The sequence below is a fragment of the Myxine glutinosa genome, chromosome 13 (assembly GCF_964187855.1).
Source record: "Myxine glutinosa chromosome 13, kmMyxGlut1.1, whole genome shotgun sequence".
In the NCBI taxonomy this organism is placed as follows: Eukaryota; Metazoa; Chordata; class Myxini; order Myxiniformes; family Myxinidae; genus Myxine; species Myxine glutinosa.
The window spans coordinates 85,667,637-85,681,592 of record NC_136273.1 but is presented as its reverse complement, the minus strand read 5'-3'; positions in this window follow the sequence as shown (position 1 = coordinate 85,681,592).

Below are 13,956 nucleotides of genomic sequence, written 5' to 3'. Positions count from 1 at the left end.
CCACACCGAAACATTTTGGGGAATAACTCCCCTACTGTTGGTGAAGGACACCGGGGAACTTTAATGTCCACCAACTAACGTCGCTTGATAGGATGACCGTTTAATGTTCACCAACTAACTAATCAGGATGGTCAAACCTCAAGCGAGGGAGCGGCATACAGTCTTGGCCAAAAATATTGGCACCCTTGCACTTTTTTAAAATAATGCACAATTGCTTCCAGAAAATTGTTTAAATTAATAAATATTTTGGTCTCCACAATTCTTTATTTCACTGTTAATGTTAGAGAATCTTTGTTTTTGATTCAGAACTTCATATATTCTTATAAATCAGAAAATAAAAAGAAATGGCATTGACAAAATTATTCACACCTGAGATTTAATAATTGGTAGCACAGACTTTGGACAAAATAACTGCAGTCAATCGCTTCCTGTAGCCATGAATGAGCTTCCAACACCTCTCTACTGGCAGCTTGATCCACTCTTCTAGTGCAAACTGCTCCAGTTCTCCCAGATTTGAAGGGTGCCTTCTCCCAACTGCTGTTTTCAGATCTCCCCACAGGTGTTCAATGGGATTTAGATCTGGACTCAATGCTGGCCACTTCAGAACAGTCCAGCGTTTTTTCTTGAACCATTCCTGGGTGCTTTTTGATGTGTGTTTGGGGTCATTGTCCTGCTGCAAGATCCATGACCTTCGATGGAGACCCAGCTTTCTGACACTGGGTTGAACATTGTGCTCTAAAATGCCTTGGTAATCTCCTGTTTTCATGATGCCATGCACACATTCAAGGCATCCAGTGCCAGAGGCAGCAAAGCAACCCCAGAACATCACTGAACCTCCTCCATGTTTGTAGGGAAGGTGTTCTTTTCTTTGAAGGCTTCATTTTGTTTTCTGTAAACATAGAGATGATGTGCTTTACCAAAAAGCTTGAATGTGGTCTCATCTGTCCGCAGGACATTCTCCCAGAAGGATTTTGGCTTGTTCAGGTGTGTTTTGGACAACTCCAGTCAGGCTTTCTTACGTTTCTCTCTCTCTCTCTCTCTCTCTCTCTCTCTCTCTCTCTCTCTCTCTCTCTCTCTCTCTCTCTCTCTCTCTCTCTCAGCAATGGGGTCCTCTTGGGTCTCCTACCATAGAACCCCTTTTCATCGAGTTGGTGACAGATGGTGTGACTTGAAATTGTCGTACCTTGTGTCTGACGGTCAGCTTGAATCTGTTTGGCAGTTGATCGAGGTGCTTTCTGCACCATTCGAACAATCCTTCGCTGCAATCTTCGATCAAGTCTACTCCTGCGGCCACGTCCAGGGAGGTTGGCCACAGTGCCATGTGCCTTAAACTTCCCGATAACATTGTGTACGGTGGATACAGGAACATCGAGGTCTCTGTAGATGGACTTGTAGCCTTGAGATTGTCCATGCTTGGCCTCAATCTTGTGTCTGACCTCCTCAGACAATTCTCTGGTTTTCCTTCTTTTCTCCTTGCTCAATGCGGTACAAACAGTGACACAAAACAGCAGAATGACTCATTTTCTCCATTCAAACTGGTTGAATGAGTGATTTTTATATTTCAGGCACGTGCAACTCACCACAGGTGAGCTCAATGCCAAAGTAAAGGAGAATCACCTGCTTGAAATCTAATTATTTCTAACAAATTCTAAAAGGTGCCAATAATATTGTCCGGGCCATTTTAGGATTTATGTGTGGAATAAGCTAAGATTTATTAATTTTTTCAGCTTTTTTGTTTTGTTCCACTGCAAACCAAACAAATTAATTTGTGGATACCAAAAGATTGATTAATTTAAACAATTTTCTGGAAGGAATGGTGAATTATTTGAAAAAGGTGCAAGGGTGCCAATATTTTTGGCCACGACTGTATTTGTAGAAAAGAATTACATTTTTCCCAAATGTTTAATTTTTTTACACTGGTACAAAATCTAAACATTGTTCTCATGACAGGTTGGTGCTTCATCACCCCCACTCCCCCAGGCCCCAAGCCGTGATGTCATTCCCAGGTCTGATTATCGAAATCAAAATAACAACAAACAAGCCTGAGCAGCTCCTAATACAGAGTTATTCACGTCGGGACGCTCCACCTGCGAATCATGTGAGTTTAATGTTAATCAAACCCTTGCAGGTGATCTGATGAGGAAAATGCATTGAAGCGTGCCTTGGTGCAGCTACAGTCGGGACGAGACGACATTTTGTTTTCAAAATGTTTCGGCATCGGCATCGGCATAAAACGAGCCGAAGGGGCCTGCGTTGACTGACCGAGCAGGGCAAGTTTGCTGTGGTTAAGATTCCATCAAAGAAAGCAAACAATCCACGAAAACAAAGGAATTTGGACTTTGAGTGAATTGAGTTCTTTAAATATTATATTTTTATGTTTCTCTTCGAATCGGGTGGAGTTGAGATGTAAATCACATGCAAGAAAAATGATCGATTCGTTTTAACAACGGTTTACTTTGATATTAATTCCATGGAAAAAAAACAAACGATGGACAAAATACACGTGGTACATGGGGTTTTAGCCCCCCAATCAATGGGGATTGTACTGGGGTTTGAACCCTTGTCTTTGGGATATTAGCCCAGGTTCGTTGGGGGTTTAACCCCCAATCACTGGGGATTGTACTCGGGCTCACTGGGATTTTAACCCTTGTCCCTGGGATATTAGCCTGGGTTATTTGGGGGTTTAACCCCCGATCACTGGGGATTGTACTTGGGCTCACTGGGATTTTAACCCTTGTCCCTAGGTTCCTTGGGGGTTTAACCCCCATTCACTGGGGATTGTAGTCGGGCTCACTGGGATTTTAACCGTTGTCCATGGGATATTAGCCTGGGTTCCTTGGGGGTTTAACCCCCGATCACTGGGGATTGTACTCACGTTCACTAGGATTTTAACACATGTCCTTGGGATATTGGCCTGTGTTCCTTGGGGTTTTAACCCCGGATCACTGGGAATTGTACTTGGGTTCAATGGGATTTGAGCCAATGTGGCCTTGGTTATTAACACCGGTTCCATCGGATTTTAACCCCGATTATCTGCGATTTAGACTCGCTTTCCCTGGGATTTGCAACCGGTTTCACTGGGAATTATTGTATTCAGGCTTTATTTCTCTACACAAGGATCTTGGTTTGCATTATCTGTGCATCTTTACCCCACGCATGCGAAAAGCGGGGTTAAGCAATTGGTTCATGTCCGTCTGTCTGTCTGTCCGTCTGTCTTATCAGCTTACGATCGAGGAACAACTTATTTAAATAATAATAATAATAATAATAAATTTATTTTGTATAGCGCTTTTCCAGAAGCCCAAAGGCGCTTTGACAGAGTGGCAAACATAATGCATAACAATACATGAAAACAACAATTGCAAAAAGACAAGAATCAATAGGGAAATATTTAAAGCAAAAGGAGGGAGAAGGAGAAGAGATAGTCAGGGGTTAAATGCTGTGGGTTGAATGTTGAATGCAGTGTTGAACAGGTGGGTCTTTAGTGATGTTTTGAATGTGGTGAGTGAGGAGGAGTCTCTGATGGTGTGAGGTAGTGAGTTCCAGAGGGTGGGAGCAGCGATGGAGAAGGCCCTGTTCCCCCAGGATCTGAATTTGGTCCGGATGGAGGGGGTCAGGAGGTTGGTACCAGCAGAGCGGAGGTTGCGGGTGGGAGTGTGTCTGGAGAGGAGGTCAGCCAGGTAGGATGGGGCCAGGTTATGGAGGGCTTTGTATGTCAAGAGGAGGATTTTGTACTGGATTCTCTGGGGGATGGGGAGCCAGTGAAGCTTGTAAAGGACGGGGGTGATGTGGTCACGGGTCCGGGAATGAGTGAGTAGACGGGCAGCGGAGTTCTGAATGTATTGGAGTTTATTGGTGATTTTTGAGGGTGAACCATAGAGGAGGCTATTGCAGTAGTCCAGACGGGAGGTGATGAAGGCGTGGATGAGGGTTTCTGCAGCCGTGGAGGAGAGGGATGAGCGGAGACGGGCAATGTTTTTCAGGTGAAAGAAGGCTGACTTTGTGATCTGTTTAGTGTATTTGTCGAAGGAAAGGGTTTGGTCAAAGATGACGCCAAGATTCCGGATGTGAGGGGAGGTGGATACTGGGATACCGTCGATGTTGAGGGCAAAGTTATGGGTGGATTTTGTGAGCGTTTTTGGGCCAATGATGATTATTTCAGATTTATCACAGTTAAGCTTGAGGAAGTTGATTTGAAGCCAGGATTTTATTTCAGTGATGCAGTTTGTCAGGATAGAGTGGGTGTCGGTGGAGACGGACTTGGTGGAGATGAAAAGCTGGATGTCATCGGCGAAGCAGTGGAATTGGAGACCATGACGGCGGATTAAGTGACCGAGCGGGGACAGGTAAAGGATGAAGAGGAGGGGGCCAAGAACTGAACCTTGGGGGACACCTTGGGGGAGGGGAGCAGTGGGGGATTTGCAGTTATTGATGGAGATGAACTGGCATCTGTCAGAGAGGTATGATTTAATCCAAGAGAGGGCAGTGCCGGTAACGTTAAAGGTGGATTCAAGTCGGGTGAGGAGGATAGTGTGATCGATGGTGTCAAAGGCAGCGCTGAGGTCGAGGAGGACGAGAATGTTGAGGTTGCCAGCGTCAGAGGAGAGGAGAAGGTCGTTGGTGATTTTGAGGAGAGCAGTTTCAGTACTGTGGTTGGAGCGGAATCCGGATTGGAATGTTTCATACAGGTTATTGGCAGAGAGATGATGTTTGAGTTGAGTGGCTACAGCGCGTTCCAAAACTTTTGACAGAAAGGGTAGGTTGGAGATGGGTCTGAAGTTGTTTAGGGTGTCAGGGTTTAGACCAGGTTTTTTTAGAATGGGGGTAACAGCAGCAATTTTGAGGGAAGGTGGGACGATGCCTGTAGACAGGGAGGAGTTTATTGTTGCAATGATAAGTGGAGAGAGAGCAGGGAGGGAGGCTTTGACAAAGCTGGAGGGGATGGGGTCAAGAGTGCAGGTGGCAGTTTTCATTCCTATGAGGAGTTCAGAGAGGTCAGTAGGGGAGATTGGGGAGAACCGAGACAGGGGATGGCAGGACAAGGGGGGGCAGGTGGTTGGAGGGGGAGCGGGTGCGGCGGTGGTCAAGCTGTTGTAGATGTTGTCAATTTTGCGTTGGAAGAAAGAGAGGAAGGAGATGCAGTTGTCTACTGTGAATGACTGGGTGGTGGTGTTCAGGGGGCGGAGGAGTTTGTTTATTGTCGAGAAGAGTGCTTTTGGGTTTCCGGAGCCAGAGTGGATAATTTGAGAGTAGTAGGCAGAGCGGGCGCGGGAGAGGGCATCTTTGTAGTGTTGTATGTGGTCCTTGTAGGCTTGGGAGTGAACTGTGAGACCCGTTTTATTGCGGAGTCTTTCAAGTTGGCGAGCACGAGTTTTCATCAGGTGGAGTTCAGGGGTAAACCAGGGAGCAGAATGGGTGAAAGAAACTGTTTTGGTTTTTACAGGTGCAAGCTGGTCAAGGCAGGAGGAGAGAGTGTGGTTGTAGTAGTCAGTGAGGTCGGAAGGGGTGTGGAGGTCAATGAAGGGAGAAGTGGACATTTTTTCAGAGAGGGTGGATGAGAATGAGGTAGGTGAAAGAGCGTTTAGCTTACGGAAGTTGATTGTGCGATAATGCCTTGGTGTTGGGGCGGGGATGTTGATGGTCAGAGTGATGGCTAAGTGGTCAGAGAGGGTGAGGTCGGAGCCATAGAGATGGTGCAAATTTAATCCAGTGGAGCAGACAAGGTCCAAAATGTGACCACGGATATGGGTAGGAAAGTCGACATGTTGAGTGAGGTTAAAGCAGGTGAGTAAATCAGTGAAGTCAGTGGTTATTGTGGAGTCAGTGGAGTCCATGTGGATATTGAAATCACCAAGGAGGAGGATTGAGGGGGAGAGGGAACATAGCTGGGTCAGAAAGTAGGAGAAGTCAGACAGGAATGATGGGTGTGGTTTGGGAGGGCGGTAGACGACAGCCATGACTGACTGCGTGTGACCAGAGAGTTTTAAAGCCAGGTGTTCAAATGATGGAGCAGATGAGATGGAGATGAGGTTGGTCTTGATGTCTTGACGGTGGATAACGGCAATTCCACCACCTCGGCCCTCCGAGCGTGGTTTATTGACGTAGGAATATCCATTGGGTGTGGTGAGGTTAAGTGTGTAGTAGTCCAGAGGTTGTTGCCAGGTTTCGGTGAGACAGAGAAAGTCCAGTTTGTTATCCAGGATGTATTCGTTCAGGATGAGGCATTTGTTGTTGAGGGACCGGGTGTTGAACAGGGTGAGCTTGATGTTGTTTTGAACAGCAGGGATGAATTCAGGTGATTTAGCCAGGATTCGTAGGCAGGAGGTGCGATCGTGTGGGTTGCTGTGACCAGGTGCGCTGGGACGAAGAGTGAGAGTGCGCTGAGCCGACCAGAGGACGGGGATGGAGTGACCTGATTGCAAATAAACAAACTTACGACCGGAGCCACGGTGAATGTACCTGGGTCGTCGGAGGAGTCCATTTGATTTGATGGCAGAGATGCATGATGGGGTGGAGCGGGTATTGAGCAGAAGAAGCCTTGCGGCGGAGTACTTCAGAGCCATGCCAGGCAGGAGCGAAGGGACGAGTACGAGGCCAAGGTCGAGGAGGCAAAGCGGCAAACGCAGCGGCAAACGACTGCAGCCGCTAATCAAGACCACAGCGGCAAACAGCCACCGCCGCAAACAACGGCCACAAACAACGGGAGCGGGCCTGAGGAAACAGTGGAGGAGCCGGGCAGGCGAAGCCAGGAGCAGAGCCGGGACCGAGCAGAGGGCAGACCCAACGGTCAAAAATCCGCCACGACCACCAGAAAAGCAAACTATGTACAATGGCCCAGTCGGAGAAGCGGCGAACAAGTAACGCCAGCGTCCTCTCCAGACCGGGCTTCCTTCCTTTCAATTTCGTGTTAAAATCGTAAATCGAATGTTATATTTTGAACACAAATCAGAACATGAAAAGGAAGACAAGTTTCTTGTTTTACTTTGTCTCTGAACATCTGTGTCTTTGTCTCTTTACTTTGTCTTCCTTTTACTTTGTCTCTGAATTCATCGCGATCACACATGCGCAGAGAGGAATGCGACAATGTTTTTATTCCGCCTGTCTGACAGTCAAGCAAAATTGAAAATCATTCCAAGCAGGAACTTACTGTTTCCAAGGATGTTATGAAGGACACAAACAACAGCCACGAATAACTAATGTAATGTGTTAGAGAGGTGATGATTAGGGTTAATGTAATGATGTCATAGACACTGCGGAAAATAGCAGTAAATACTGGAATTAATTTATTTATACAACTTTTACAATCTTTATTTTATTTAAATTTAATTATTTATTAGAAGACTGTAATACACAAATTGTCTGTCATAAAACTCCCAAGAGCCTCCACTTTTGCAGTACCTGTGCCTCAATTTAAACAAAGGTTCAATGGGTGGTGTATAAGAGTGCTGTTCGGGACTGCTTCTGGACTACTTCATTAGCTCTAAACTTTTGGGGTTTTTCTAACAATCGCTAAAATAATTATATAATTGAGCATTCGAGCAAGCACTCCGTTCAAAACCGTTAAGGAACGGCTGGCTTGGCAAGTGCTAGCTAGCTGTTTGGTAAATGAGCACAACCCGGGCTTCCTTCCTTTCAATTTCGTGTTAAACCGAAGGAGCGAGTTTCAAAAGTTCACGACGAAAAACGCCATGTTAGCGGCAGGGCGGCTCATGTTATTAACCCAACACTTATGGGATACCTAGAGTACAGTAGATCTTCGCTCAGTTCTGTAAGTAAAACTTACCTCACGCATGTCGGGATTCCTCCAAATTTCTTCATTTAGTCTTATAAACAGCATTATCAACTGTTTAGAAAGCTAATCATATGTGTTTCTGGTTCATAGCCGGCGAAGCCGGTGTTGTCAATGTCAAAGCCTCTTGCCACGCCGTTTTCAGTGTCCGAAATGTGGTAAAAAGCTTTTTTGAAATATTTTTTCAAATGCTCGAATCTCATTGGTTCCGGTGTTTGGTGACGATTTTCTTTGAAGATAACGAGGTTGGTTTTAACGTATTTTAATTACAAATTAGAGGTGCATTAGATTGTGAATCAAAGAAAGACGGGTGAAACAAACTCCTATTGAACTTTTTCGCAATTGTTTTATGCAAACTTCCGCATCCGGTCGATGGCGGCCTCCATTGCGTGATTTGGTTTTAGAAATATTTTTTCAAATGCTCGAATCTCATTGGTTCCGGTGTTTGGTGACGCTTTTCGTTGAAGATAACCAGGCCCGTGCAGGCCGAGGTTGGTCTTAAAGTATTTTAATAATAAATTGGAGGTGCATACGATTGTGAATCAAATAACGACGGGTGAAAGAAACTCCTATTGAACGTTTTTCAATTTGTTATGCATACTTCCGCATCCGCAAGATGGCGGCCTCCATTGAGCTTCGGAATTCTCAAGCCAAGGCATAATCTGGGTTTCGACATAATACGTACGCGTTTATTGACAACACCGGCTTCGCCGGCTATTATCGTTAGTTTTGTTATTCGAAGCGGCCTTGGAGAAACGCCATGATAAAGCTAACTTAATATGGCTATACATCTCAACACGCAACCCATTGACGGCAATGGTGGGGAAAACCCGCTCGGGGGAGAAACCCCCCTGAGGGAGGGGGACAAATGAATGCGCTACAACCTTCATTATGTAACCCTTCGTCATCCTGTCAAGTTTTGTTGAGATTGGATAAGTAACGACAGAATGTATTGGCGTCAAAAATTCATCAGACAGACAGACAGACAGACAGACACAAATGGCGTATTTTAGTAGGATTCCTTACCATTGAGAGATTAGTTGTTGTTGCATAGCCCCTGACAGTTCTCTCAAACAAGCCTGTGACACGGAGACAGCCAATTGATCTCTCAGGAGTGACCTAGAGATCCCACACATCCAGGATGGTGTACCCCACCTTCATGAAGTCAGGGCCTCGACAGAGCTAGAGGAAAAGAGAGAGAAAGAAAGAAAAGGGACGAGGAAAAGGGCCGGTCCATGAGGACTCTGACTGTGACTGCGCTGCCCTTCGAATCCGAGCAACAGGGACGAATGGGGAAGATTTTTTCCCCGGCTTTTGTTGGGGGGTACAACCACCACAAAGAGGCATCCCCGATAGTTGTTAAGAGATTAGTAGAGGATCAACGTGTAGGTCCCATGACAAATATGCAGTGACGAAGCTTTGAAGGTGGTTTCTATACAATTGAAGGGTACTGAACAAAATGGGGGCCGTTAAGGAACGTTAAAATACTGGACTATTTTAAGTTACCCTTAAAAATACTAGCATTTTTGGCTATGTGCTGAAATCCAACATGGCCACAAGCAGAATGTAAATTGGCCCTACCACACTATACGTGGCCTAAAAAAAAGTTTTTTTTGTCTATTTTATAGTTAATGGATATCAGGGAATATATATTTGTACCAGTGCCAAATTTAGTGTCAAAGTAAGTGCCAAAAATCCAAGATGGCTGAAAAATCCAAGATGGCCACTAAAATCTGAGGTGGCTCCATAGAAACTCTGGATGGATCCTGATACAGATATTCTTCGCAGTGTTGTAGGTCTCAAGACCACATTTTGGAGGTCTCGGTTTCGGACATGGTGGTCTCGACTGCAACACTGGTTCTTGGTGTCAAAATATAGGTTTTATGGGTCAGAGATCAAAATTTTCTGGGTCAAAATTTCTTCAGGGGAAGGGAAAATACAAAATGGTCACCAAAATAATCAAACATGGCCACCATTAATCTCTGAGTTCACTTTTATTTAGCCATTATGTCTTAACAAACTGGTAGGTTTCTGCTCTAAGCAATCAGGCGTTTGTTGGGATGAGGAATTATTTTTACATGTATGTCATTTCAACCTCGGCAGCCTCAGTTTCAGTTTCTCCGTCCGAGCTTGTGTGTGTGTGTGTGTTTCGTTCTTGTACTTCCGTTTGTTCAGCTATATCGGTGAGATTATTTGGAACAGCCGGCTTGGTGAAGCGAATTGGGACACTTGCCCTGTCCTTAAAGGTCCATCCATGCCTAAGAGGTGGTGGCAGACCACTAAGGTTGTCGTAGTTGAGTCGGATGAAGACCTGGTAGTTAATCCGCATTGCTTTCAGATCGTGTTGGACTTGATCCGGGGGCATCCTTTGGGTCGACTTCTGTTCCTTGCGCCATTTTAAAGCACGGGCCTAAAATTCAGCATCTTGCTAGTCTTGTCCAGATATACGCGTCTTATGGTGAATGTGTTCATGTAATGTAGTTTCTTTGAAGAAACAGGAAGTGAGGTTCCCACTCCTCTCAGTAACTGTCTTGCGTCTGCTGTTTTGAAAGCGTCGAAATCTGCCCTTTTCCCATTAGTGCCGAAGGAACCAGATATGGCATCTGCTCCACTATGTATGTGGAGTGGAACTATTACTTTGGCAACTTCTTTTGAACACAACGGCTTTGCCATCGAGGATGGATGCTCTCTTCTTTATACTCAAGGAAGTCCTCCAGACGGTATGCCACATGTGCCACCAACGCCACCACATCAGTGTCTTCAGCATCGATGACTACTGGATCTTTCACTCCAATCTTTCTGATTTCAGAGTAGATGTAGAGAAGTATTGTGTCTGCTTCTATGTGATGACACGGGTACTCTTCAATGCGGTCATTTTATCCATCAGCAGATAAATCCCAGCAGTTGTCTCTGACAGAGTACACAAATCGAATGGATGGATGTTGGAGCGCCAGAGTCCTGCACTCACATAACAGAAACGTCTGCAGCTGAAGTTTGTTTTCTGAATTTCTGAAAGTCCTTCGATGAAGGAAGTTTATGCTCTCTCTCCTCATGTATATGTTATTTGACCCTCCTGTGTATAGTGTATCTCCAGCACAAAATTCCTGCTCACTGTCTTTGATGGTCATTTCAAAATCGAAGGACCATTGACGACTACAACTTTGGATGCTTTAGGATGCCGTGCTAGAACAAGTGAGAACATCTTCTCTGCATAATCTCCCCAAGTGAAGTCACTCACATCCTGTTTCACTCTGTTTTCGGCAGATGTGTTGGCAAAGTCTCCAACTCCATGTCTTCCAATACAATGTAGCTATCACGCAGATGACTCAACATTGTATACTACCTACTCAGAAACCTTGTCTCCTACTACCCATGACCATGCGAGTACCACTCTCAATCAGGACCTAGAGAGTGTGATGAACTGGGGAAAAGATTGGATTGTTACTTTCAACCAAACAACGACCAACTTGTTGTCTGTGTCTCGTTCAAGATCTGTTGCTTCCTTGGGCCTTTTCTACAGATATTACTACGGAATGTCCTCTGAGGGTCTATCACAGGTTTCTCCACCTGAGCATGCTTTCAGTCCCTCGACATGTTTGGCAGTTTCTTCCCATCGATACACTGTGTCTGTCCCAAGGAGTAAGACGATGAGGTATTCTTCCAGTTGTTTTCCCTGCTCAGCATCACTCTGGAACAGTTTACCTGCATCCTGCTTTCCCCTCAATCCCAACCTATCTCAATTCAGGAAGAATGTCAATGGATTCCTCATTTCTGTCTAATGTGTAATATCTATACTTTCCTTTGTGTAGCCCCCACCTCAAGTGGCCTTAAAGGCTTTATGGCAGGCAATATCTTATTTAAATAATAAATAAAAAAACAACATGCAAATGTTGCAGGTTCAGCTTCTCAACCAGCTTGGATTTTTGCACCTTCATGGGACCATTCTCGACTAACTTGGATTTTTGCACCTTCATGGTTCCATTCTCGACTCGCTTGGATTTTTGCACCTTCATGGTTCCATTCTCGACTCGCTTGGATTTTTGCACCTTCATGGGACCATTCTCGACTAGCTTGGATTTTTGCACCTTCATGGGACCATTCTCGATTAGCTTGGATTTTTGCACCTTCATGGTTCCATTCTCGACTCGCTTGGATTTTTGCACCTTCATGGTACCATTCTCGACTTGCTTGGATTTTTGCACCTTCATGGTACCATTCTCGATTAGCTTGGATTTTTGCACCTTCATGGTTCCATTCTCGACTATCTTGGATTTTTTCACCTTCATGGTTCCATTCTCGACTCGCTTGGATTTTTGCACCTCCATGGTACCATTCTCGATTAGCTTGGATTTTTGCACCTTCATGGTACCATTCTCGACTTGCTTGGATTTTTGCACCTTCATGGTTCCATTCTCGATTAGCTTGGATTTTTGCACCTTCATGGTTCCATTCTCGACCAGCTTGGATTTTTGCACCTCCATGGTTCCATTCTCGATTAGCTTGGATTTTTGCACCTTCATGGTATCATTCTCGACGAGCTTGGATTTTTGCACCTTCATGGTTCCATTCTCGATTAGCTTGGATTTTTGCACCTTCATGGTTCCATTCTCGACTAGCTTGGATTTTTGCACCTCCATGGTACCATTCTGGATTAGCTTGGATTTTTGCACCTTCATGGTATCATTCTCGACGAGCTTGGATTTTTGCACCTTCATGGTGCCATTCTCGAATAGCTTGGATTTTTGCACCTCCATGGTACCATTCTAGACGAGCTTGGATTTTTGCACCTCCATGGTACCATTCTCGACTATCTTGGATTTTTTCACCTTCATGGTACCATTCTCGACTCGCTTGGATTTTTTCACCTCCATGGTACCATTCTCGACTATCTTGGATTTTTTCACCTTCATGGTACCATTCTCGACTCACTTGGATTTTTGCACCTCCATGGTACCATTCTCGATTAGTTTGGATTTTTGCACCTTCATGGTATCATTCTCGACGAGCTTGGATTTTTGCACCTTCATGGTTCCATTCTCGATTAGCTTAGATTTTTGCACCTTCATGGTTCCATTCTCGACTAGCTTGGATTTTTGCACCTCCATGGTACCATTCTGGATTAGCTTGGATTTTTGCACTTTCATGGTATCATTCTCGACTAGCTTGGATTTTTGCACCTTCATGGTTCCATTCTCGACTAGCTTGGATTTTTGCACCTCCATGGTACCATTCTGGATTAGCTTGGATTTTTGCACCTTCATGGTATCATTCTCGACTAGCTTGGATTTTTGCACCTTCATGGTACCATTCTTGACAACTTGGATTTTTGCACCTCCATGGTACCATTCTGGATTAGCTTGGATTTTTTCACCTTCATGGTTCCATTCTCGACTAGCTTGGATTTTTGCACCTTCATGGTACCATTCTCGACTAGCTTGGATTTTTGCACCTCCATGGTACCATTCTGGATTAGCTTGGATTTTTGCACCTTCATGGTATCATTCTCGACGAGCTTGGATTTTTGCACCTTCATGGTACCATTCTCGACTAGCTTGGATTTTTGCACCTCCATGGTACCATTCTGGATTAGCTTGGATTTTTGCACCTTCATGGTACCATTCTCGACTAGCTTGGATTTTTGCACCTTCATGGTTCCATTCTCGACTATCTTGGATTTTTGCACCTTCATGGTTCCATTCTCGACTCGCTTGGATTTTTGCACCTTCATGGTGCCATTCTCGACTAGCTTGGATTTTTGCACCTTTATGGTACCATTCTCGACTCGCTTGGATTTTTGCACCTTCATGGTACCATTCTCGATTAGCTTGGATTTTTGCACCTTCATGGTACCATTCTCGACTAGCTTGGATTTTTGCACCTTCATGGTTCCATTCTCGACTCGCTTGGATTTTTGCACCTTCATGGTTCCATTCTCGACTCGCTTGGATTTTTGCACCTTCCTGGTTCCATTCTGGACTCGCTTGGATTTTTTCACCTTCATGGTACCATTCTCGACTAGCTTGGATTTTTGCACCTTCATGGTTCCATTCTCGACTAGCTTGGATTTTTGCACCTTCATGGTTCCATTCTCGTATCGCTTGGATTTTTGCACCTTCATGGTACCATTCTCGACTAGCTTGGATTTTTTCACCTTCAGGGTTCCATTC